Source organism: Elephas maximus, chromosome 3, assembly GCF_024166365.1.
Source record: "Elephas maximus indicus isolate mEleMax1 chromosome 3, mEleMax1 primary haplotype, whole genome shotgun sequence".
Taxonomy (NCBI): domain Eukaryota; kingdom Metazoa; phylum Chordata; class Mammalia; order Proboscidea; family Elephantidae; genus Elephas; species Elephas maximus.
In genome coordinates, this window is record NC_064821.1 from 208172338 (window position 1) to 208198149 (window position 25812).

The window sequence follows — 25812 nt, forward strand, 5'->3', positions numbered from 1 at the left end:
AGCAATGCCACAAAACAATATATGTACTAATTGTTTAATGAGAAGTTAGTTCTATAAACCTTCATCTAAAGTACAATCATAAAAATATGTAAAGTTTTGAGAACCATCAGGCCAGAATGGGTAACTAATGATATAATGGTGGGTTTCCTATAACCTTTTTTTAAAATTATGTCTGTCTGTATGTGTGTATTTATTTTTAAATAACCCAAGTAACACATAACAAGTAACCTTCTTATTTCTGACCATGAGCCACACATTAAAAAACATACACCTTCTCAGAAATGGGTTGCGAATCATCCCAAGGGTGCATGGAATAAAATGCAAAAGGAAAGACTCAGATGTACTTGTTTAATGAGAGAGAAACTTCTTAGGAGCAGACAGTGGCTACATCTCAGCATGTATTGGGGTCCTGGAGCCAGGTAAGGAGATACGGTGGACGCTTCTATGGAAATGGCCCGTGCCCTGCCCACAAAACAGTTTCTCCCAAGTTTTTTGGGGGGGGAGGTGGGGGAGGGTGAGGAGCAGTTGACAAACTTTGTTAGTTTTTAATCACCAAAGCTGCAATTCCATTTGATCGCCCAAGATCTTGCCTCCAGCCCAAGTTTTTCTAAATCTGTTGCACATTCCACCCCATCTTAGCCCAGGGCTGTGCCCCACCTCATTGCAGCCTCATACCAGCTTTCTCTTAATTCATCATCCTCAAGGTAGCAGCAGCAGCAGCTAGCTTTCTGCGTCATTAATTGGCTGCAAGGTGGAAGGTGTGACAAGGATAGAAATCACGTTCTGGAGGCCTTTGCAGCTCAGGTTGGATGAAGATGCCTGGTCTCTTGGAAGGGACAAGCTTCCAGCAGGAGTACACACTGACGACTCTGGGCCAGGGGCATTCACCAACTGTGGCCAGCTCCATCAGAGGTGAAGGGGGTGCGAGCTCAGGCGCCGACCCACAGGGGAGCCTGGGTTTGGGGATGGCTAATGCAATTACCCATTCGGAATTTAGTTTAGGAAATGAAAAGAAATAGAGTAGAAGTGATAAGCTTTAAAATTCCTTTTTGTTTTTTCTTTTCTTTTCCAATCCTCTCCTGGTCAAGAGCTGGGAAAGGAGTAGGGATGGAGGGTGGGGAGTGGAGAGAGAGGAGGGAAGGGGAGATAGAGAATTAAAAAGGAAGGGAGTCTGTGAGGCCCACAAGGAGGCCAGCTAATGTGGTTAACACTGGCTCAAGGGCAAGATGGTGTGAATTTGGATCTCCCCACACTTCTGACTACCTTGAAAGTACACGGGTGTGAGCTAGAGGGTGGATGCAGGGACGGAGGGGGCTCCAGAGGAGCTTTTCCCCACCTGGAGTGGGCGAGGTAGGAGGAGGGTAGCTCTCACCAAGATCACAGTCCCGAGCTTAGGAAGGTCTGGTGTAAGAGCTGGGAGAAGACACCACCTGAAAACCAGCCTAATTCAGCCACAAACTAACAAGTAGCTGCCATGTGGAGACTAAGCTGTGCTGTGTCTCCCTCCTCCCCTGGCTGTGCCTTCTTCTACCCGGGTTGGACATTCTCACCACTGCCAGTACCAGCTGCCGTTGAGTCAATTCGGACTCACGGTGTGTCAGAGTAGAACTGTGCTCAGAGCACAGTGCTCCATATAGGGCTTTCAGTGGCTGATGTTTTGGAAGTAGATCACCAGGCCTTTCTTCCAGGGCACCTTTGCATGGACTCAAACCTCCAACCTCTTGAGTAGCAGCTAAGCACATCAATCATTTGCACAGCTCAAGGTCTTCTCACCAATGGGAAGGGTTAAATTCACTTTCTTCCATCAACTCGTTCTGTAGCTCCCACTTAACTTCCTGAGGCCTCATGTAAAAATCACTTTTCAGGAAAAGTACACTCAGTTAGAGCCACGATAAGGAGAATGACCGGATATACACACTCAAGAGGTATTTCTCAGATCTAAAAAGACTATGAAAGTAACAGCCAAGAGGAGCCTAAGGAGACGTAATGACTAAATGTAATGTGCTGTCCTGGGTGGGATCCTGGAACAGAAAAAGGACAACAGGCTGTTTGTGGGGACTAGCTAGCTGATCACATCACTCTCCTGCTTAAGGTGGAAATGGCTCCTATGGCCTAAAAGATAAAGTTCTGTAAAAAGAAAATTTCAGTGAAGTTCAGATTTGCAAGAACTCATTGCTTTATTTAACCATTTATGAATTGCAGCAGCACCCATTCTAAAAGTAGAAAGGAGCCCCCAAAAGTGGTACCAAGCAGAAGAGTTTTATAGACAACAGACACACGGGAACAAGGAAGCTATACTGGGTATCTTAGTTATCTTGTACTGCTATAACAGAGATACCACAAGTGGGTGGCTTTAACAAACTGACTTTTTTTCCTCACAGTTTAGGAGGCTAGAAGTCCCAACACAGGGCACTGGTTCTAGAGGAAGGCTGTCTCTTTCTATTGGCTCTGGCGGAATCCTTGTCTCTTTTCGGCTTCTGTTTCGTGGTTCCTTGGAGATCTCATGTGGTGTGGTGTCTATCCTCCCCTATTTTTGCTTGCTTGGTTGCTTAATCAATCTGTTCTTTTATATCTCAAAAGAGATTATTTAAGGCACACCCTACACTAAAAATGCCTCATTAACACAACAAAGAAAACCCATTCTCACATGGGGTTATAACCACAGGTATAAGGGTTAGGATTTACAACACGTATTTTGGGGGGACCCCATTCAATCCGTAACAGTGGGCAATTGCAGATTGGCTGGCAGGCATTTTCTTATTTGGGATTAGGGGAAACTCTGAACTACGTTAAACTGATCAGATGGGTCCTAATTGGTCAGCTTAGGTTTCCATTCCTGGAAAAGTCAGGCATTTACAAGAAATAGAAACTTATTTGGGCTTTGGTTTGCTGACGTGGGACCTATCATAAGTGACACGATCATATAGTCAGGTTAACAATTCAAACTCCTCAGAAAGAACAACTTATATTTTTGTCACAACGAGAAAGAGTAAATACAGATGCTGCGGGTCTTGGAGGATAGCCCAAGAGCAAAACAAAACAAACCAGTTGCCTTCTAGTTGATTCTGACTCATGGTGACCTCCTGTACACAGAGCAGAAATGCTCCCTAGGGTTTTCAAGGCTGTGACCTTTCAGAAGCAGATTGCCAGGCCTGTCTTCCTAGGCACCTCTGGGTAGGTTATGAACCACTAACCTTTCAGTTGCCCAGGGACTCTAGCCTCTTCAGTTAACATGTTATTTTTTTTCCCCTGTGTTCTAATTTTTCAAAACACTTGAAGAATGTTGGTGATGATCTCTCGGAAGAAGAAAGAAGAGTTCATACCACTTGTTTATAAATTGCATATACTATAAGAAAGAGAGTTTACAAATCACAATCTCAGCAACTCTTGACCAAAATAATGCTTTAGGTTCCTAGTATCACTGAACTTTATCTCCCTAAGCAAGGCAAGGCAGTTGAGGTCACGAAAACTGGATGAGTAAATGGGCGCTGAGAGGAGAAGACCCCTCATTCTTACACAGTAGCCTTGTGGGAGATCGTCCAGTGACCACCCTCCACAGTAGCCCTTCACAAACTTGGACAAATGGGAGCAAGTGCTTCTCACACAGAAGTAGCAGTCTGAAAGGGCAGGTCAGCACGTAGATGCCTGGCCTTGCCTCCAGATGTTCTGATTCATGAGGTCCAGAGGGGGACCTGAGAATCTGCACTTCTCGCCAGCTACTTGTAGTGGCAATATTGCTGGTCCTTGACTCCACTTTGAGTTGCACTACTCCAGAGCAACTCAACTCTAGTGCAAACCATGCCCTGTTTTATTCAGACCTTCATAATTTTTCACCTGGATTATTGCAGCAGTCACCTGACAGGTGTCACACTCCACCAACTATGCCTCCACGTGCAACCAGAATGATCTCAGTAAATTAAAATTTGCATATGCCATGCCCTTGCTTAAACATCTTCTATGACTCCCTATGTCACTGAAAAGACACTGAAGAATGAAAAGACCAAGATGGATGTCAGAGGAGACTCTGAAACTTGCTCTCGGATGTTGAGCAGCTAAAGCAAAAGGAAGAACCGATGAAGTAAAAGAACTGAGTAAAAAATTTCAAAGGGCATCTCAAGAAGACAAAGTACTATAATGACACGTGCAAAGTGCTGGAGATGGAAAACCAAAAGGGAAGAACACGCTCGGCATTTCTCAAGCTGAAAAAACTGAAGAAAAAATTCAAGTCTCGAGTCGCAACAGTGAAGGATTCTATGGGGAAAATATTAAACGACGCAGGAAGCATCAAAAGAAGATGAAAGGGGTACACCGAGTCATTATACCAAAAAGAATTAGTTGATATTCAATCATTTCAAGAGGTGGCATATGATCAGGAACCGATGGTACTGAAGGAAGAAGTCCAAGCTGCTCTGAAGGCACTGGCGAAAAACAAGGCTCCAGGAATTGATGGAATATCAACTGAGATGTTTCAACAAACAGATGCAGCGCTGGAAGTGCTCACTTGTCTATGCCAATAAATATGGAAAACAGCTTCCTGGCCAACTGACTGGAAGAGATCTGTATTTATGCCTATTCCCAAGAAAGATGATCCAACCGAATGTGGAAATTATAGAACAATATTGTTAATATCACACGCAAGCAAAATTTTGCTGAAGATCATTCAAAAACGGCTGCAGCAGTATATCGACAGGGAACTGCCAGAAATTCAGGCTGGTTTCAGAGGAGAACGTGGAACCAGGGATATCATTGCTGATGTCAGATGGATCCTGGCTGAAAGCAGAGAATATCAGAAGGATCCAGGCTGAAAGCAGAGGATATCAGAAGTATGTTTACCTGTGTCTTATTGACTATGCAAAGGCATTCAACTGTGTGGATCATAACAAACTATGGATAACACTGCAAAGAATGGGAATTCCAGAATGCTTAACTGTGCTCATGAGGAACCTTTACATGGATCAAGAGGCAGTTTTTTGGAGAGAACAAGGGGATACTGATTGGTTTAAAGTCAGGAAAGGGGTGCGTCAGGGTTGTATTCTTTCACCATACCTATTTAATCTGTACGCTGAACAAATAATATGAGAAGCTGGACTATATGAAGAAGAACGGGGCATCAACATTGGACGAAGACTCATTAACAACCTGCATTATGCAGATGACACAACCTTGCTTGCTGAAAGTGAAGAGGACTTGAAGCACTTACTGATGAAGATCAAAGACCATAGCCTTCAGTATGGATTACACCTCAACATAAAGAAAACAAAAATCCTCACAACTGGACCAATGAGCAACATCATGATAAACGGAGGAAAGATTGAAGTTGTCAAGGATTTTATTTTACTTGGATCCACAATCAACAGCCACGGAAGCAGCAGTCGAGAAATCAAAAGACGCATTGCATTGGGCAAATGTGCTGCAAAGGACCTCTTCAGAGGGTTGAAGAGCAAAGATGTCACCCTGAAGACTAAGGTGCACCTGACCCAAGCCATGGTATTTTCAATCGCATCGTATGCATGTGAAAGCTGGACAAAGAATAAGGAAGACCAAAGAAGAGTTGACCCCTTTGAATTGTGGTGTCAGTGAAGAATATTGAATATACCATGGACTGCCAAAAGAACGAACGAATCTGTCTTGGAAGAAGTGCAGCCCGAATGCTCCTTAGAGGCAAGGATGGTGAGACTGCATCTTACATACTTTGGACATGTTGTCAGGAGGGATCAGTCCCTGTAGAAGGACATCATGCTTTGCAGAGTACAGGGTCAGCGGAAAAGAGGACGACCCTCAACAAGGCGGATTGACAGAGTGGCTACATCAATGAGCTCAAGCATAACAACGATTGTAAGGATGGCGCAGGACCAGGCAGTGTTTCGTTCTGTAGTGCACAGGGTCGCTATGAGTCGGAACCAACTCGACGGCACCTAACAACAACAACATGACTCCCTATTGCCCTGGATATAAAGTACAAACATTTCTTAGCTTTTCATACAATGTCCTTAATCACAAAAATGATTGTTTACTGGTCATACTTGGCTGCTAAGGTTGGAGGTTCGAGTCCACCCAGAGCCACCTCAGAAAAAAGGCCTGGTGATCTACTTCTGAAAAAATCTTCCACTGAAAACTCTGTGGAACACAAGTCTACTCTGATACACATGGAATCAATTGGAAAAACATCTGGTTACAGTGCCTGAGGAAAGTACAAATGTTGATCTGACAACAAGACTATGAAGGAGGTACTCTTTTTATTGTCATCCCTAAAGAAGTTAAGTAAATTGCCACAGTTCACTTAGCTGGTAAGCTGGAACTTAATTCTAGGTTTTGGAAGACACCAAAGACTTCCCTCTTAGCCATTATGCTATGCAGTCTCCAAGTCTACAGCTAGTCCCTGCCTACCTCCACAGCTTCATCTTTCACCACTCCCCCACATTTGCTCCTCAACAATGCTGCCTGAAAAAACAAAACAAACAAAAACCCCAAATCTACAGGCCCCTTAATCCCTAATGCTAGGTTGTTTTATACTTGTCTGCTTTCTCTCAGGCTTCTCCCTTAAGGCCTAAAGATTTAAATTTAATAAAGAAACAATAAGTTACTAGAAGAGAATATGGATGGACAACTATATAATAATGGTACTTGGAAAGGGCTTTCTAATTATGATACAAAATCAGAACTCATCAAAGAATACACTGAGAGATAAGACCATATAAAAATTGTTTAATTTTCTGTAGGCTCAAAATACATACTTTGAACATGTTATCAGGAGATATCACTCCCTGGAGAAGGACATCATGCTTGGTGAAGTACAAGGTCAGCAAAAAAGAGGAATACCCTCAACAAGATGGATTGACACAGTGGCTGCAACAATGGGTTCAAGCATAGCAACAATTGTGAGGATGGTGCAGGACCAGGCAGTTTTCTGTTGTGCATAGTGTCGCTATGATTCGGAATGGACTTGACAGCACCTAACAACAACAATTAAAATGGGAGATGGAGATGTATATTTATTGTTATGAAAAGATATTTAATATGTGTTATTAACTGAGAAAAGTAAGTCATAAAAATATGTATAGAATGATCTTATTTTTATAAGACTCTACACCAAAATATTAATCACAATTGTCTTGGGCAATTGGGATTTCAAGTCATTTTCTTTCTATCTTCCTTCCCTCCTACCTCCCTCTATCCCTTCTTTCTTCTTCGCGTCCCTCCTTCCCTCCTTTCCTCCCTCCCTCTGCTCTTCCTTCCTTCGTTCTTTCTCCTTCTGTGTATTTTCTGATTTTTTTCTTCAATAAACGTTATAGAAATTATAATTTAAGAAAGATTCTGTTCTTCTGGGTGCCATCTCATAGCGACCCTAAGTACAACAGAACGAAACACTGTCTTGTCCTGTGCCATCCTCACAATTGTTGTCATACTTGAGCCCATTGTTGCAGCCACTGTTTCAATCCATCTCGTTGAGGGTCTTCCTCTTTTTCACTGACCCTCTACTTTACCAAGCATGATGTCCTTCTCCAGGGACTGGTCCCTCCTGATAACATGTTCAAAGTATGTGAGGTGTAGTCTCGCCATCCTTGCTTCTAAGGAGCATTTTGGTTGTACTTCTTCCAAGACAGATTTTTTCTTTCTTTTGACAGTCCATGGTATATTCAATATTCTTCTCCAACACCACAATTCAAAGGTGTCAATTCTTCTTCCGTGTTCCTTATTCTTTGTCCAGCTTTCAAATGCATATGAGGCTATTGAAAACACTATGGCTTGGGTCAGGCGCACCTTAGTCTTCAAGGTGACATCTTTGCTTTTCAACGCTTTAAAAAGGTCTTTTACAGTAGATTTGCCCAATGCAATGCATTGTTTGCTTTCTTGACTGCTGTTTCCATGGGTGTGGATTGTGGATCCAAGTAAAATGAAATCCTTGATAATTTCAATCTTTTCTCCATTTATCATGACATTGCTTATTGGTCCAGTTGTGAGGATTTTTATACAAGGTAGAATAAAATTCAGAAAATACAAAGCTGTGTAGCTCAAAGATAAGCATGACTTATCCTGGCAGAAGAAATCAAAATGAGATTCATGGAGGAGGTAACTGTGCTGGGCATTGGAAGATGAACAGGATACTGATAAACAACACAGGTTCCTGGGCTGAGAGGCTGGAATGGCTCCAAGGCCAGAGCCTTGGGTATGATGTGTTGAGAAATCAAACATGGTAGAGGGACATTGAAGGAGCCAGCCCTACATTGACCCCAGGATCCTCTTAGTATTCACACACATGACTGATCCTTACCCACACAGTACCAGGGAGATATGTGTAACTAACAGAATTCAGCAGGAGTGATGATACGCCACTTCCGAGATTAGATTATAAAAAACACTGGGGCTTCCGTTTTAGTCACTCTCTCTCAGGTGTTCTCTCTCGGTTCCCTTGCTCTGGGGGCAGCCAGCTGCCATGTCATAAGCAGCCCTGTGGAGTGGCCCACCTAGCCAGGAACTGAACCTCAACAGCACTGAGTGAGCCTGGAAGCAGATCTTCCGGCTCCTTCACATGACTGCAGTCCTGGCTGACAGCTTGTTTGCAACCTCATGACTGACCCTAAGCCAGAACCATCCTGCTAAGTTACTCCCAGGTACGGAAAACAATAGGCATTCATTGTTTTTAGCTGCTAAATTTTGGGGAACTTGTCAAGCAGCAGGAGATAACTAGTATGGAAGTAGGGAAAGCTGAAACTGAAAGTTAAGCCTGAGGCCAGGTCGCCATTAGCCTTGACTGCCTTGCCAAGAAACGTGGGCTGTGATCTTTAGGCAATAGGGGACCATTCGAGATTATTGAGGAGCAAAGCATTGACGCACGTGGTAAAATAGGATTGCTCTGAAGGCTTTGTGAAGGATGAACTGGAGACAAGTTAGGCGGTTCGGTTCATACAACAGCATGGGTGAAAGAGGTGGGTCTGGACGGAGGAGTGACAAAGGAGAGAGGGAAGGGTGGCAGATAAGAGATACCCTGGAGGTAGAGCTGCTGGAACTTAGTTATTCATTGAATTGGGGATCTGAGAAGGAGGGAAGTGTGCTAGATCCTTAGGGTTGTGCAGAACAGACTCTCATTCAAATGCATCTTATAACTTCATCTGGGGAACTGAGAGTGGAGGAATAGCCATAAACCCAGGCCTTTCACAAACATATATTAGGAACTGGAAGTGACTCTACTGAGGGGGCTGCCTGGCCATCCCTCTGCAAGAGCTGGTTATTGGTCTTCTATTGCTGTTGCTGCTCTTACCCCGTTCTCTCTCGGGGTTTAGTTCATCCATAGCTAAACGAAAAGCTTGGGGCTTCTTTTTTCTCATAATTTGCTTCCTCTTAGCTTTTACAGCCTTGTGACACTCATGGATTCATACTCTGCCTATGACCTTTCCTCAGCGTGTCTTTTAACTTTTACTCCCTACCTGACTAATTGTTTTATTCTCTGAATCTGTAGTTCACGTTCTGAGAGAAAAGTTCTCCATAATTCAGCTCACATCCAATATCTCCACAAGGCAGCATTTTCAGTTGTTTAGCTGCAAGGTGGTCAGATGACTGCTTCTTGTCCAATCAGGTATGGCCAAGGAGGCAAGGTCAGGCAGTACTGGCAAGGCAACCTGTTTAGAAGAAAACTTTTGGAAAAGGGCTGTGGGTATGATAGATTTTCTGAGGCTTAGATTACATGGTAACTCTCAGAGAGGACTCCAAAAGCTTCTCACCTGGGTCGCTGTAAGAATGGGGTAAGTTAAAGGAAATAGGGAACAAAGGATAAGGAGCAAATTGGTTTGGTGGATGGATAAGTTTGAGGTGCATGTAGGAGAGACATATCCAGAGGAAGTTGGAAATTCAGATCTGGTATTTTTTTATTCAGGAGAGGTCAGCTATAGGGGAGAAGAGTTACCGAAGAGCACCAAAAGTCACAGACGTCCTAAGAACGAAGTGTCCAGAATAGAATGAGATAAAATTGGGCCACCTCTGGGGATGAGAAAGGCAGAAAAGGGTTGAGATGACTCTTGGCCCTTCTCACACAAGTCTGGAGAGCAGCTCTTGTAATTTCCCAGGGATTCATCACATCCGTGGGCAAATGGCTTCCCACTTCTCTCTCTTCTCTCTAAGCAGCATTGCCTGGCCCTTTCTCAGGGTACCAGAGCACTGCGAGCCTGGATCTGGCAATGCCCACCGCACCTCACAGACCAACTTGAGACAACCACCACAGTGGTATTCATATAATGTATAAGCTGTTTCATTTTTTCTTTCTGTTTGGTATCTCTCAATTAGGAAACTGACACACATACGGTGTTCCAGAATACTCTTAGAAGATTCTATAATCAATGAATCCTAAGCTGAGAAAACATGTACAAACTTGCAAATGAGTTTGAACTCTGCTCCCAACCCCCTGCCCTTCTGCCCCTTCCTCCAGCTGGTCCCTTTCCTAAGAGAATGTAATTAGCAGTGATGTCAATAAAATCTGGATTTCCACTAACTCCTCCATAAACTGTTACCCAAATGTGCTGAATGTCTATTAGCAGTCACTGGGCAATGTCCACTCATAGTTTGGAATGCACGTTTATTTTCTTATCTCTGCAGCCCAAGAAGGGTGACTGTTAGTAACCAGCTATTCCCTAATTTTAAAGGCAGAACCCTTGGGCACAAACCACCTATTCTCATCAGGTCACATAACCAACCATTTTCAGATACAGGGGCTTGCCAGAAAGAAGGACAGGGCTGGGACACTTGGAGCTTCTTAATCAGAGTGTCTGGACAGCCTGGGGCAGGGGGAAGAAAGGGAAGACAGGATTACAGAATCTCTAGCTCTCTCTTGCCTGCTTTTACTCCCCCAAGTATACATCAGATCTCTCTCTGTCTCCAATAATCCATTAACCTATACCTTTAAGAAAATAGAAGCCAGTTTGAATTTAACTTGGCATATGGACAATCAATAGCTATATCAGCCAGAATAGGCTGGGTTATGCTGTGGTAACAACCAGTCCCCAAATCTCAAAGATTTATGACTACAATGATTTATTTCTTGCTCATGTACTATATCCACCTTAGACCAGCTGTGGTTGTGCTCCATGATGCCTTCATTATAGTCAGCCTTTATCTGGGACTTAGCTGGCATCATGACAGAAGGAAAAGAGAACTTAGTGAAACATAAGCTAGCTCTTAACGTTTCCAGCTGGAAGCATTTATACTCATTGCATTAGTTATCTATCACTGTGTAACAAATCAACCCAAAACTTAGTACCTCAAAACAATAACCATTTATTATCTCATAGCTTCTGTGGGTCAGGAATTCAAGAGAGACTTGGCTGGGTAGTTTTGGCTCAAGGTCTGTCATGGGAATTTTATCTGGGGCTGCATCATCTGAAGGCTTGTCTGGGGCTGGAAGATCTACTTCCAAAGTAGCTCACTCACGTGGCTGGCTAGTTGGTGCTGGCTCTTTGCTGGTGGCCTCAGTTCCTCTTCAGCTGGGTCTCTTCATGGGGCTACTTCAGTGTCTTCACAGCATGGCTGCTGACCTTCCCTAGGCTAAATCATCCTAGAAGGGAAGGCAGGAGATGCAGTAACTTTTATAACTTAGCCTTAGAAGTCACACATCACCAGTTCTGCTGCTTTCTATTGGTTACACAGGGCCAGCCCTGATTCATTATAGAAGGGGACTACATAAAGGCATAAATGCCAGCAGGCAAGGATCGCTGGGGGACCATTTTTGCCACCACACTCACATTTCTTTGGCTAAAGTAAGTCTTGTGGCCAAGCTTGCCATGAGTGGGATGAGGAGGCATAACTCCTCCAAGGGGAGGGAACTAAAATATTTAGTGGGCTGAAATATCATCTACCATGGTGGCTCACAGAGTAAGTCTCTCTCTAATATACCACTAATCCTGGGTCAGCTCCCAACCCAGGGAGCTGGATTTTTCCTCCAGCTTCTTCTCATAGGCCTTGTCTCTATCAATAGAAATACCACAGCCTAATTCTGCTCAATTTTCCTCAGTGCACTTAGGGACCTCTTCCAGGAGTGCCATATATTGTATAGTTGTAAAACTAGAAAGTCCTCAGTAGAAGGAAGGTTAAAGACCACTGGCATAACAGCCCCTAAGTCTCCCCCTGTGTACCAAGTCTTTGAGAAGGTGTGCTAAGGTCACTGATGTCTTTGCAAAGAGTTGTGCAGTTACAGCAGAGCCTCAAGATACAACCTGGGGATCTAGAAATAGACGCAAGTCAGTGTTCAGATTGTGCACTCACCAAAAGCAGTGAGGCAGGGCTCTCAGAGTCCAGGGCAGGAAAAAGTAGCAAATCAAGACCTGGGAAGACAAAAGGTGGGAAAAGGAAAACATAGACCTTGAAGGCCAAGCTAAGTCAGATGCTCATGTGTTGTGTCAGGAAGTCACAAGTTGAGGGGACCAAGGACTAGATTCATGGCACTAAAGAGACCTCAGTTGTGAGGTAAATTCTTGCCTCAGATCTTAGAATCTTTACTTTTGACCTTATCTTCTAGACTCGTTCTATGTACGTTCAGTGCAACCACTTGCCATCAAGTCGATTCCAACTTGTGATGACCCCAGGTGTGTCAGAGTAGAACTGTTCCATAGGGCTTTGAGGGCTGTGACCTTTCAGAAGCAGATTGCCAGGCCTGTCTTCCCAGGCACCTCTAAGTGGGTTCGAACCACCAACCTTTCAGTTAGTAGTTGAGTGCTTAACCCTACATTCAGTGAAACTCAACCATGTTTGACAAAACTAATGTTATGATTTCTACAGTTATGACAATACTGATCTCTGTGATTGTAATTACCATAGAGAGCTCTGGTTACCATGAGTGCTCAATGAAATGCTTATCAATTGATAACTACTGCCACCGATTTTAATAACAAAATATATTGGAAAACGTAGCTGTTCAGTATTACCAGAAGTCTGGGTCCAGATGTGTAAATTTCCCTCAGCAACCAAAATAGATAACTTCATGGATGAAAAGAAACTTGGTGAGGCTGATTAAAGACGGTTGCACATTTCTGACGCTACTCCTGCGGAGAGATGGGTTTATTTCCTCTCCCCTTGAATTTGGAAAGCCTGCTTTGACCAACCATGTATGGTGGAAGTTCTAGGCCTAGCCTTTAAGAGGGCTCGCGCTTCTGCCTTGGTCATTTGGAGCCCTGAGCTGTCGTGTAAGAAGTCTGACTTCCCTACCGGAGTGACCACATGGAGAGCCCTGAGGGGCCATGGAGAGGGAAAGGGGCCCAGCTGACACCCCGTTTCCAGCTGTCCCCACCAAGCTGCCAGGCTAGTGAGCAAAGCCATCTTGGGTTCCCCAGAGCAGCCCAGCTGCTAGCTGAATCCCACCAAGTGACCGCCTTGAACACTACACGGAACAGAAGCCTAGCTGAGCCCTAGAATCCCTGGCCTACAGAATTGCAAGATGTGATAAAAATGTGTGTGTTTCTTAATTGAGGTGAAATCCACATAACGAAATTAAGCATTTCAAAGTGTATGACTCAGAGGCATTTATTACACTCACAGATTGCCGGGCCTTTCTTCTGAAGTGACTCTGGGTGGACTCAAACCTCCTACCTTTCAGTTCAGAACCCAGCACGTTAACCATTTACACCACCCAGGGACTCCACTCACTAAACCATCACTCCCTATTCCCTCCTCTCCCCAGCCCCTGGCAACCACCAATCTCCTTTCTATCTCAATGGATTTACCTATTCTGAATATTTCATATAAATAAAATCATACAGTATGTGACCTTTGGTGTCTGGCTTCTTAGTATAACGTTTTCAAGGTTCATCAGCAGTGTAATATGTATCAGCACTTCAACGGTTGAGTTTTCACCCACTAACTTTTGGGGTTGTTGGCTACACAGCAGTAGATCACCAAAACACTGGGTTTGAGACTTAAAGCTATAGATTTTTTTGCAAAAATTTTCCTGACCTGAAAACAAGGAGCGGAGGCTCCTTATGGAGCCTTATATACAGCAGTGTATTTAGATTATATTTCCATGTGACTCCCTTCTTAGGAAAATGCTATCTAGGAGGAAGGAAGAATACGGGGCTGGGAGGAGGTCTTGCTCTGCCTATACAATAATAGCTTCAAAGAAGTAACCTAATCTAAACCTGAGTGACCCCTGCTTGGCTAAGCGACAACCCACGGAGTCCAAAGGCACATATTAGAAAACACAATGTGGCAATCACATTAGCATCTAAAGGTCTTGACTTCGATGAAGCACTCTGAGTACTTTAAATGAGAGGCCTATGATTACCAAATGCCCTTACTGTTACTAGCCCCAGGATATGAGGGTCCACCCACAAACCTGGCAGCTTCTGTCACAGTACAAAGAAGCTGCGTGGAAGGCTGTCTCAACAGTAATGTTCAAGCAGTTAGCACTGTGCAATAAAGGGAAATTAGAGGGGCCAGTTGCAGGCTGGCAGAGTGTAATTCCCACAAGGAATTTAACCAAGAGGCTCACACTCCCAACCCACTCCCCCAATTCCAGAGAGGAAAAGGGGCAAAATGGAAAACTTTTGGATCATAATGTAGAATAATATAACTTGGCAGCTGGGATCTCCTTGGAAATCGTTTTTAAACAGCTAAGCATCCACTGAGTCCCTGGATGGCACAAAGCGCTAAGTGCTCAACTCCTAGCTGAAAGCCTGGTTAACTAAACCCACCCAGAGCCTCTCGAAAGACAGGCCTCGTGATCTACTTTTGAAGATCGCAGCCTGGAAAACCCTATGGAGCAGTTCTACTCGCAACTGTGGGGTTGCCTTGAGTCGGAATCGACTTGACAGCAACTAACAACAACAAGCAACCGCTGACCATCTTTGATTTGCTCAGGTATGCTGTATTCCTGAAGGTGGTCTCATGGTGCTACCCAAACTCTGGTGCCTCGCCCAGTGCTGGGCTGGCTGTATCAGAATCCCCTGGGGAGCTTGTGAAAGTACTGTATCTAAGCTTCACCTCTGGAGATCCTGGTTCAGCAGGTCTGGGCTGGCCCCAGAGGATGTACATTTCCCCAAAAAACTCCCCAGATGATTCTGATGCAGAGCCAGACCTGGGAACCACTGGTCTAGATAAATGTTGGTTCAATTCAGTACGTCAAAACCATATGCCCAGACCATATGCTACTCCTAACATACCCAAAACAATTGACACACAGAGGCACCAATATTAATCATATTGATGCTTACTAACAATTCTGCCCTTTACTAGGAAGAAGATACCAGACACCACAACCTTACTCAGTGATTGTGTGTGTATAACAGAGGCTTAAGCAAAAAGCAGTGGTATTGCAAGGAAACGGGGTATCTTACCGTATGCATGTCTGTCTGTCCACATTGCACATGCAGACAGGCTGTGCCTCAAACCTCCAGGCAGCCATAAGATTGCTAGGAATGAGGCACGAACACCCACTGGCACCACCCATTCCATGGGTGCTACATTCATCTATGATCAAGCCAGGGGAATCAAAAAAACAGAAAATAACAAATGTTGGAGAGGCTTCGGGGAGATTGGAACTCTCATGCACTGCTGATAGGAATGCAAAATGGCCCAACCATCTTAGAAAACGATATGGCGCTTCCTTAAAAAGCTAGAAATAGAAATGCCCTATGATCCAGCAATCCCACTCGTAGGAATATACCCTAGAGAAATAAGGCCGTCACAGGAATAGGCGTATGCACAACCATGTTCATTGCAGCATAGTTCACAATAGCAAAAAGATGGAAACAACCTAAGTGGCCATCAACAGATGAATGGATAAACAAACTACAGTACGTACACACAATCAAATACTGTGCAAAGATAAAGAACAATGGTGAATCTGCAAAACACCTCTCAACATGGAAGAGTCTGGAGGGCATTATGCTGAGTGAAGTAAGTCAATCACAAACGGACAAATACTGTATAAGACCACTATTATAAAAACTCATGAAAAAGTTTACACACGCAAAGAAACAATCTTTGGTGGTTACAAGGGAGGGGAGGGGTGGGGAGGGAAAAACAAGACAACAATAGATAAGTCTTAACTTTGGTGAAGGGCAACACAGTACACAATACTGGGGAAGTCAAGGCAAGGTCGTGGAGGCTTCATAGACACACCCGAAACTCCCTGAGGGACCGAATTACTGGGCTGAGGGCTGGGGACCATGGTCTCAGGGGACATGGAGCTCAACTGACATAACATAGTTTTTAAAGAAAATGTTCTACATTCTACTTTGGTGAGTAGCATCTGGGGCCTTAAAAGCTTGTGAGCAGCCATCTAGGATACTCCACTGGTCCCACCCCATCTGGAGCAAGGGAGAATGAAGAAAACCAAAAACACAAGGGAAAGATTCGTCCAAATGACTAATGAACTACACCTACCACAGCCTCCACAGTACAGCTACTAGATGATGCCCGGCTACCACCACTGACTGCTCTGACAGGGATCATAATAGAGGGTCCCAGACAGAGCTGGAGAAAAACGTGGAATAAAATTCTAACTCACACACACACACACAAAAAAAAAAAAACACCAGACTTACTGGTCTGACAGATACCGAAGAAACCCCAAAAGTACGGCCTCCGGACACCCTTTTAACACAGCACTGAAGTCACTCCTGAGGTTCACCCTTCAGCCAAAGATCAGACAGGCCCATAAAACAAACAAGAATACATGTAGCTCAACCATGTATAGGGGACTAAATGGCCACACCAGCCCAGGGCAAGAATGAGAAGACAGGGACAGGAAAGCTGGATGAATGGAAATGGGGAACCCAAGGTTGAGAAGGGGAGGGTGTGGACAAGTTGCGGAGTTGGCAACCAATGTCATAAAACAATATGTGTATTAATTGTTTAATGGGAAACTAATTTGCTCTGTAAATCTTTACCTAAAGCACAATTAAAAAAGAAATGTGAGGGATTAGAGTAAAAAGCTAGAAAGCTGCCAGGAACCAGGATGTCTCTTTCTACTTCTCTTAGACCACATGGTTGGTTGATTTTTTTTTTTTAAATCTCTGCTTCTGTTAGCACCACCCTTCTTTGTCTGCAGTTTGGCTATCTCTGCTTCTTTGAGCACATGGGCCTGGGCCCCTAATTTACACACTTCCCTGTCCTGTACCCAGCAGAGACTGTTAAAGCAGGCAGAGGTTTCGAACTTGTGTTCTACAGCAGATATGGCCTGCAACTGCATTTTGCTTTGGACAGCACAATTTTTTTAATTAGTGGCATTAATTAAAGAAGCCCTGGTGGCACAGTGGTTAAGAGCTCGGCTGCTAACCAAGAGGTCAGCAGTTCAAATCCACCACTTGCTCCTTGGAGGCCCTATGGGAGCAGTTCTACTCTGTCCTATAGTGTAGCTGTGAGCTGGAATCAACTCGGCAGCAACAGGTTTGATTTGGTTTGATTTTTAGCGGCACAGTGGAGCCCTATTAGTGCAGTGGTTAAGAGATCGGCTGGCTGCTAAGCAAAGGTCAGCAGTTCGAATTCACCAGCCACAATTGGAAAACCTATGGGGCAAGTTCTACTCTGTCTTATAGGGTCGCTGTGAGTGGAACTGACTCCACAGCCATGGGCTTTTGGCTTTTAGAGTAGCACAGTGGTTAAAGCATTCAGCTGCTAACTGAAAAGTCAGTGGCTCGGGCCCACCAGCCATTCTGTGGGAGAAAGATGTGGCAGTCTGCATCCCTAAGGATTTACAGCCTTGGAAACTCTATGGGGACGTTCTACTCTGTCTGTAGGGTTGCTATGAGTCAGAATAGGGCTTGGACTTTTTGTTTTGTTGTTGTTGTTAGTTTTCTTTTTTTTGGCACTAATTATATGTTGTGCAACCATCGCTATTTCAAAAGTATTTCCAGTACTTTTTCATCACCCCAAACAAGAACTCTGTACCCATTAAGCAATAATTCCTCCTTCTCCCCTCCCCACAGCCTGGTAACCAATCATCTGTTTTCTGTCTACGAATTTCCTAACCCAGATATTTTATACAAGCAGAACCATACAATAGTTGTTCTTTTGTGACTAACTTTTTTCACTTAGCATGTTTGCAAGGTTCATCCACGTTGTAGCATTATTAGAATTCTATTCCTTTTCATAGACACTTCTGTTGTTTTCATAATGTTACAATGAACATTACTGTATAAGTATCTGTTTGAGTCTCTGCTTTCAATTCTCTTGGGCATATACCTAGGAGTAGAATTGCTGGCTCATATGGGAGTCTCTGGTGGTGCAAAGGGTTAAATGCCCAACCACTAGCTGAAAGGTTGGAGGTTCGAATCCACCCAGAGGCACCTTGGGGGACAGGCCTGCCCATCTGTTTCTGAAAGGCCACAGCCTTGAAAACCCTATAGGGCAGTTCTACTTTGCACACATGGATCACCATGAGTTGAAATCAACTGGACGGCAACCAACAGCAATGTGGTAATTCTATGTTTAACTTTCTGAGGAAATGCCCCATCGTCTTCCACAGTGACTACACCATTTTATAAGGGAACCAGCCATGGATGAGGATTTCATCTTCCCCACATGCTCTGCAACAGGGATTGTTGTTTAAAAACTCTAAGATCTTTCCCAGGATCTAAGATTCTTTTCTAAAGTCTATGAAATAATGGAAGAAGCAGAGAAAGAGAGGACACAGGAAGAAACAGAAACATTGAAAACAGAAGGAAATAGTGGGAAACATTTCAAAGCTTTTCAAGCAAGCATTTTTATCTTACACGGCACAAACTAAATTAGCACAAGTTGGATTTTAAATATCTCTGAGAACAATTTCTACTATTTTCATTGTAGAAATTCATTGCCGTGACTTGAAAATTTGTAAGAATTTCATTTTCAGATGAATGTTGTATTATAATAATTGCCTGAGAATATATAATTGGTCAGCAAGATCATATGTTGAGTTTTCTCTTTAACAAAATTTGTATGGGGGGTATAAAATTAGTTGAATGTGACTCGACAGCACCTAGCAACAAGAATTGGTATTAAGACTAAAAAATGAATGGGCTCTAAGTCAGCCTACTGGGGCTTGTACAGAGGCATAGAAGATTCCGGAATCCTGAGTCAGGGTCCTCGTGACAGGGCACATTTTCAAATGCTGCTAGTGAATCCATAATGAAGCATGCTCATTACATGAGCCTCAGAGCATGGCTTTGCAAAGGCCACTGGCACCTTTAAAAAAGGCAGTGATAAAAACTGAGCTTCTCCATACACCATGCAGCTCACTCTCAGCACAGCCCAGTGCAATGGTTAGTTTTCACCTCCACTAAAACAAATACATTAGGGCAAGCAGTCCCTGGCCTCATTTGGGTAACGTTCACCCCAGCTGTGGATGTATAATCATAACCCAGGAGGCTGGCCAACTAGGGCTTGGGCAGCCAATCCTGACCACTCCCAGCCTTCCCTTTCCTTAGTGTGAGCCAAGGCCCAGACCCAACGGGTGAGATCTTGACCTTAAGTCTTCAAACAAAAGGAAAAGAAGGTATGTGATTAGTGGCCTGAGTAACTTCAGAGAATTAACTGGTCTGACCCAAGATGGTGCTTTTCTAATGCTTTTTTCTTTTTTTCAATGGTTCCTGTAGTCTTGAACTCTATGAAGGCAACTCATTTGGGAAATTATTAGCAAAAAACTGATATCCTGTGATAGAGAAAAAAGATGAATCAGAATAAGAAAGTCAACATTGTGTAGTCCAGTACATGTATAACCACACCAGAATGGTATATGCAACAGGATCCATACGAAATCAATACATATTAGAGAAAAATAAACTACTTCATGTTAATCTATCCATCGGATTGATACTGTTCAATAAACCAATTAAAATCGGTGAGAGAACTCTTAGATATGTTGCTAAGTGAAAAAGCAAAGCACAGAACCACATAAATATATACGTTATTGTTGTGTACCATCAAGTCCATTCCGACTCATAGGGAGTGATCCTATATGACAAAGTAGAACTGCCCCACAGAGTTTTCCGGGCTGTAATCTTTATGGGAGCAGATTGACAAGTCTTTTCTCCTACAGTGGTTGGTGGGTTCGAACCACCAATCTTTCAGTTAACATCAGAGTACTTAACCATTGCACCACCATGGCTCCTTTTACATATATGTGTACATATATATGTATATATATATATAGTTATAATTATCATTGTTGTTGTGGCTCTCTCTCTCTCTGTCTATATATATATAGGACAGAGTAGAACCTATAGGACAGAGTAGAACTGCCCCCACAGGATTTCCAAGGCTGTAATCTTTATGGGGAGTCCTGGTGGCGCAGTGCTTAAGAGCTATGGCTGCAAACCAAAAGGTTGACAGCTTGAATTTACCAGCCACTCCTTGGAAACCATTCTACTGGGGCCGTTGTACTCTGTCCTATAAGGTCGCTGTAAGTCAGAATCAACTTGATGGCAACAGGCTTGAAGGAATCTTTATGGAAGCAGACTGCCACATTTCTCTTCCACAGAGTGGCTGGTGAGTTTGAACCACCAACCTTTCAGTTAGCAGCCAAGCCCAGCACTTAACCACTGCCCCACCAGGGCTCTGTATACAGGTGGTCCCCAAAGTACACTGGGGTTCTGTTCCAACGACTACTCTGTTGTAAGCTGGTTCTCCTGTATTTTGTTTGTTTGTTTGTTTTCATTATTGATGTCTTTTATTATCGGTATCTTTATAAATCCAATCTTTATTTGTCAGTGGGGGGTAGAAACATTACATCTGAAAATGATAACATCAACAAAGTACAGGCTGCAACATTGTATATAGTACATATTACTAAGAATATGATATACCAAAAAGAAAAACAAACAGAAACACCAGGCAGTCTTAAGTGCAGCTCGTCCTAACTCTGGCACATCATGAGTCGGGGACTACCAGTACATACGTGTGTGTGTGTGCGCCACTATCCGTATTTGTGTAAAAAAGTATATGTATGTATGTATCTGCTTCCTTATGCAGAGAGAGTCTCTAGAAAGACACTTCAGAAAGAAGTAATAATAGTGATTTCTGGGGAATGGGCAATGGGGAGACTTATTTTTCACTATTTCCTTTTGTGGCTTTTGTACATCACACCAAGAGACTATTTTATCTATTCAACAAATTTAAGATGAAAAAAATCCCCCTCCCCAAATCCCAATCAGCTTTGATTTTTCTAAGTCAATGTACAGCGTTTTAAATGTACTCTGGATTTGAACACTAAAGATGAAAATGGAATTATGGTGGCGCAACCGCAGAGGAGAATCAAGAACAACCTGTGGGTGCTATTTCGAGTTCAAAACTATGGACAGAGATGTACCTGTGTGGACAACGGTTTGTTGTGATAGTTCAGTATGGTGCCCATGGAGAGACTGCAGAGGATGTTGGCTGGGACTGAGTTGGTGCCAGGCATGGAGTGTGTTACATCCTAAAGAAAACCCCCAATAACTAGGGACAGACCCCTCCCTCGGGTTTACCAGATGGGCCCTGCTGCCCCAAACCTAACACTAGCAACCCTCTCCCCAGGCTTGATAGGAGGGAGAAGAGCGTGTAGGAGTATAGACCAGAAGTCGTCCAGTTCCTATGATGGTTGTAACCCAGCCTGCTGGCCAGCCTCCTGCAGCCAACTCTCCAGCCAAGGCCGTCTCCCAGTCCTGGCCTTGATCTGCTCCAGCTCACTCTTCTCTTGCGCCAGACGCAGGGGCCACTTCACACAGTCCAAGACAATCTCCCCAGCCCCCAGCATAGGGAGAGTTGTTTCACTCAAAGCTGGTAAGTCTCCACACGCTACCCAGTGCTTGTAGACAGGTTCTCTCAGCCTACACAGTGCTTTTGCACAAGTTTGGAAAAGGCACTGTCTCTCCCCAACAGCTTTGTAGAAGGAGCATCTGTGAGAGAGTAAAGGTGTCTTCCTCCAGGAAGACAGCCTGGATTGCTAAACTTGGGCTGGATTGCAAGTCCTACTCTCTCCTGAGCTGTGGAGGCCCCAAACCACACAAACTTGTGTGGCTGCTGAAGTCCTCTCTGTCATGCCATCTCTTTCCTCACCCCCTTTACCCTACGGGTTCCCTCCCTGCCTGTCTCTACTTCATCTCTTCCTGTATTCACTCCTCAGTCTTTCTTTGACACTTTTTCTTCCATCCTTCCTGGCTGCTCACTCTCTCTTTTTCCAGCAAATACTTTGCTCTAGACACATTTTCTCTTTCTGTCCTTGTAGCATCATATTGACGAAAGGTTTGTTTACTCCATTTAACAGAAAATAAACTGAGGACCAGGCAGTTTATATAATTTGACTGAGGTCACACAAGGCTTAAGGAACAAAGTCAACAATTTCACCCAAGGTTAGGTGACTTTAAAAATGAAGTTCTGACTTCTGCTTCCAGCTAAGGTTGAATAACAGGGGTTGGATTTGTCCTTCCGTCTGAAACAATAACAACCACCACAACAAATAACAGAAAATGTATGAAGCAATGCTTTCAAGACATTGGATGCCAGGAAACAAAACCCAGCAATCCTGGAGCACCTGGGGGTAAACGTAGCAAGCCTACAATTACCCTACCTTACTGTTGGAAACTCAGCTTTGATTCTGGGTCATCTACCTATGAGCTTTGGTTAAAGGAGCTTCACCCACATTGGCATGTCAGAGTCTCAGCATCATAAGAAGTTAGGCAGAAGCACCCACCCAGAAGAAGTTGCTATCATAAGTCTGGAATTTAAAAAAAAAAAAAATTTTTTTTTAATTAGAAAACAGAGAAAGTATGTAGCTTAAAATACTGACTTGTGTGATTTCCAGGGCAGAATGAGAATCAATTACTATAGCTCATTACAACCAAAGCCATCGCCGAAGGCATTGTATACATGGAAATTCACAAAATGATTAGCTTTAATTTATTTTAGTCATGCGTTTCCAGAATCAGGTATACAGGTTAAAATTCATGCCCATTGGCCCCTGTTGGGACACTGGAAATATACTAGATAGATTACACCTTGGCCCTGAATGTGTTACTCCCATTACTCTATCTTATTTCCATGATCGCCTCAAAAAGAACACCCGTCCTCCAGCTTGTGGTCCATTACATCCATCAGGCCTTCCTCTAGCTCAATGTCTGCTTCTTTATAAGGGAGAGGTTGCTTCTTTGCCCTCCCCTGCCATTTTTGGAAGACAATATTGCCTTCTTTCCAAACCTTCAGGAACAATCTTATCCAACTTGTCCTCTGAAAAAGTGATGAGCATATGGAAAGTCCATGATCTAAATTGCTGATGAAGATATTAGATGGATTAAGTTCTGTGGGACATTCCTCAATGTTAAATTCTTTTGTTGCTACCTTCATACCCACTGGGTGTAATCCAATCCAGCTACCCAATAATTCCTAACCAGTGAGTCATGGATCTTTGGGGAACTGTGGAGTTATCCCAAGGTTTCCATGTATCCATCATGATAAATTTTTGTAGATGTTTCATGCATATGTGTATTTCTATTTTTAAAATGTGTCTTAAAGCTGTTATGAGTAATAAATCACAAATTCATTTAAAAGCATTGTCAATTCAAAATAGAAGATGAAAACCAAATACTCAAAGAAGAAACTAGTCTACAGGACTAATAGTCTACATGAACTACAGCCTCATCTATCCTGAGACCAGAAGAGCTAGAGGGTGCCTGGTTACCACTATTGACCATTCTGATCATGGACCCTGACAGAATGGGGGAAAAACACAGAACAGAACCTCAAATTCTTAAAAAAAAAAAAAAAATCCAGACTTACTGGATCAGTTGAGACTGGAGGACTCTTTAAGACTGTTACTCTTTAAACCTTGAATTGAAAACTAGCCCCCGAGGTCACCTTTATCTAAATAACAGATTGGCTCACAAAGAATATCACCGATGAGTGCTGTGCTCCTTTGAAAAATCATCCATATGAGATCAAACAGTCAACAAATACTTTAAAACAAAGATGAGAAAGTAAGGAGGCAGGGAAACTAGATTAATGGAAACAGAAGGGCCAGAATGGAAGTGATAAGAATGTTCACACATTGTAAAGAATGTAACCAATGTCATTGAACAATTTGTGTAGAAATTGTTGAACAGGAATCTAAAATGTTGTGTAAAACTTTACTAAAAACACAATATTAAGAAAAATTTTGTTAATGAAGATTAGATTTGGTCATTGTGTATCTCCTCAATCAACAGATCTTAAAGTACAGCTATTTTGTAGAAATGTTTGAGCAGCAGAGAATATGTGCAAAGTTACTCATTATAATTTTGTTTATAATATGAAAAAAAAACCTTGGAAATAACCTGTAGGTTGGTTAAGTAAATTAAAGTATTCAATACAATAGAATACCCTGTCATTATTGAAAATGATTAAATTTATATTTATTTACATGAAAAATGTCTAAAATATTTCTGGGTAGTAAAATTTTGTGGTTTTTTTTTTAGTTTTATAGATTTTTTTCATGTGTGAATATAATTTTGTAAAAGTAAAACCATTTTTAATGGTTCTTATGTATAGAATTGTCGAGAATAACTTAGAGCACATCTTCCTAGTCTGACTATAAGATAGACAATAAAATTCCTCTCTTCATTGCAGATCTACTACTTGCCCTTTAGCTGTATGACCCATTAGTCGCTTGTAGAAATAACTCTAATTGCTTTGACATGATTTGCTCTTGTCTTTATGATGACTTTTATGCAGTGACATACTCACACTTTGGGCTTTTCATATGTGGGGTTCCAGACTTTTAGACTCTGCTAACAAGGGGGCATTTTGAACTGCTGGCGCATTTGTTCAGCTTCAACAGGGGTGTTTTGGCTGTGCGAGTATCTGGATATTTTGTTATTTTTTGTTAATTTATAAAAGTGACTGTATATCAAAGACTTCTATTCAAACGCAGCTGTTTAGACATATCTTTTCATCCCTGTTTCGTGCTAAAACCCAACGAAAATGACAGTAAAGAAATAAAAGGTATAAACCAGCTAAGAGAAAGAAAATGGAAGAGAAGTTGACAAGTCCAGAGGTGGCAACAAACTTTTGGAAAAGGGACAGTGAATAACTGAGTGGTTTCTGACTTAGAAGAAGAGAGAATCCACTAAAAAAAAAAAAAAAAAAAAAAAGCAGTGACAGAATCAAGGAACTCAAGACACAAGTTATTTCTAAAGACTTAAACGTGGGGTGGAATTCAATTGGAGTATTGGTCAAAAATCTGTATGAGGAGCAGTTAGATTCCTAGGTCTTCTCAATATACCCGGTAGGCTAGGTCAATATAGCCAATACACACAGTGTACCAGGTATTCTCAATATACTGTTGAGTGTATATATGAGTCAAAATCAACTCAACAGCAACGGGTTTGGTTTGGTTTTATGTATGTTCCACTTTGATACACATAAAAAGTTTTTTAGTGATTAGAGAACAAAGAATGAAAATACTTTTAGTAGTGATAGGAAGCAAAGTTCTCATTAATATGATAGATTTGAGACAAAGACAAAAATCACTGGCGTGCTACAAGTCGTCCGTCTTTAGCCTAAATGAGATGTCCATCGGATTTACTGTAACAGATTATGTGCTGTATTGTAAAGGAAAAGAAAAAATTCCCAAACGAATTGCTGGAAATAGAACATTAAAGATTCTGTCTAAAAGACAGGGTGAAATTACTGTCTTTACAATGTTTTAAATACCCTGAGAATGAAATCTTCATTATTCACGTAAGTCCATTTATTCTCTATTACAGGTCTCCTTTCCAGTCAGCATTTTAGGAATACATTATGTGTAGGGTGGGGAAAAGCTTATATTAAAGTCCAGATAGCTTGTCTAAATAACCAGGATCCTCCTCATTTTCCTTTGCAACAACAGATGTTTCCTTCTTTCTT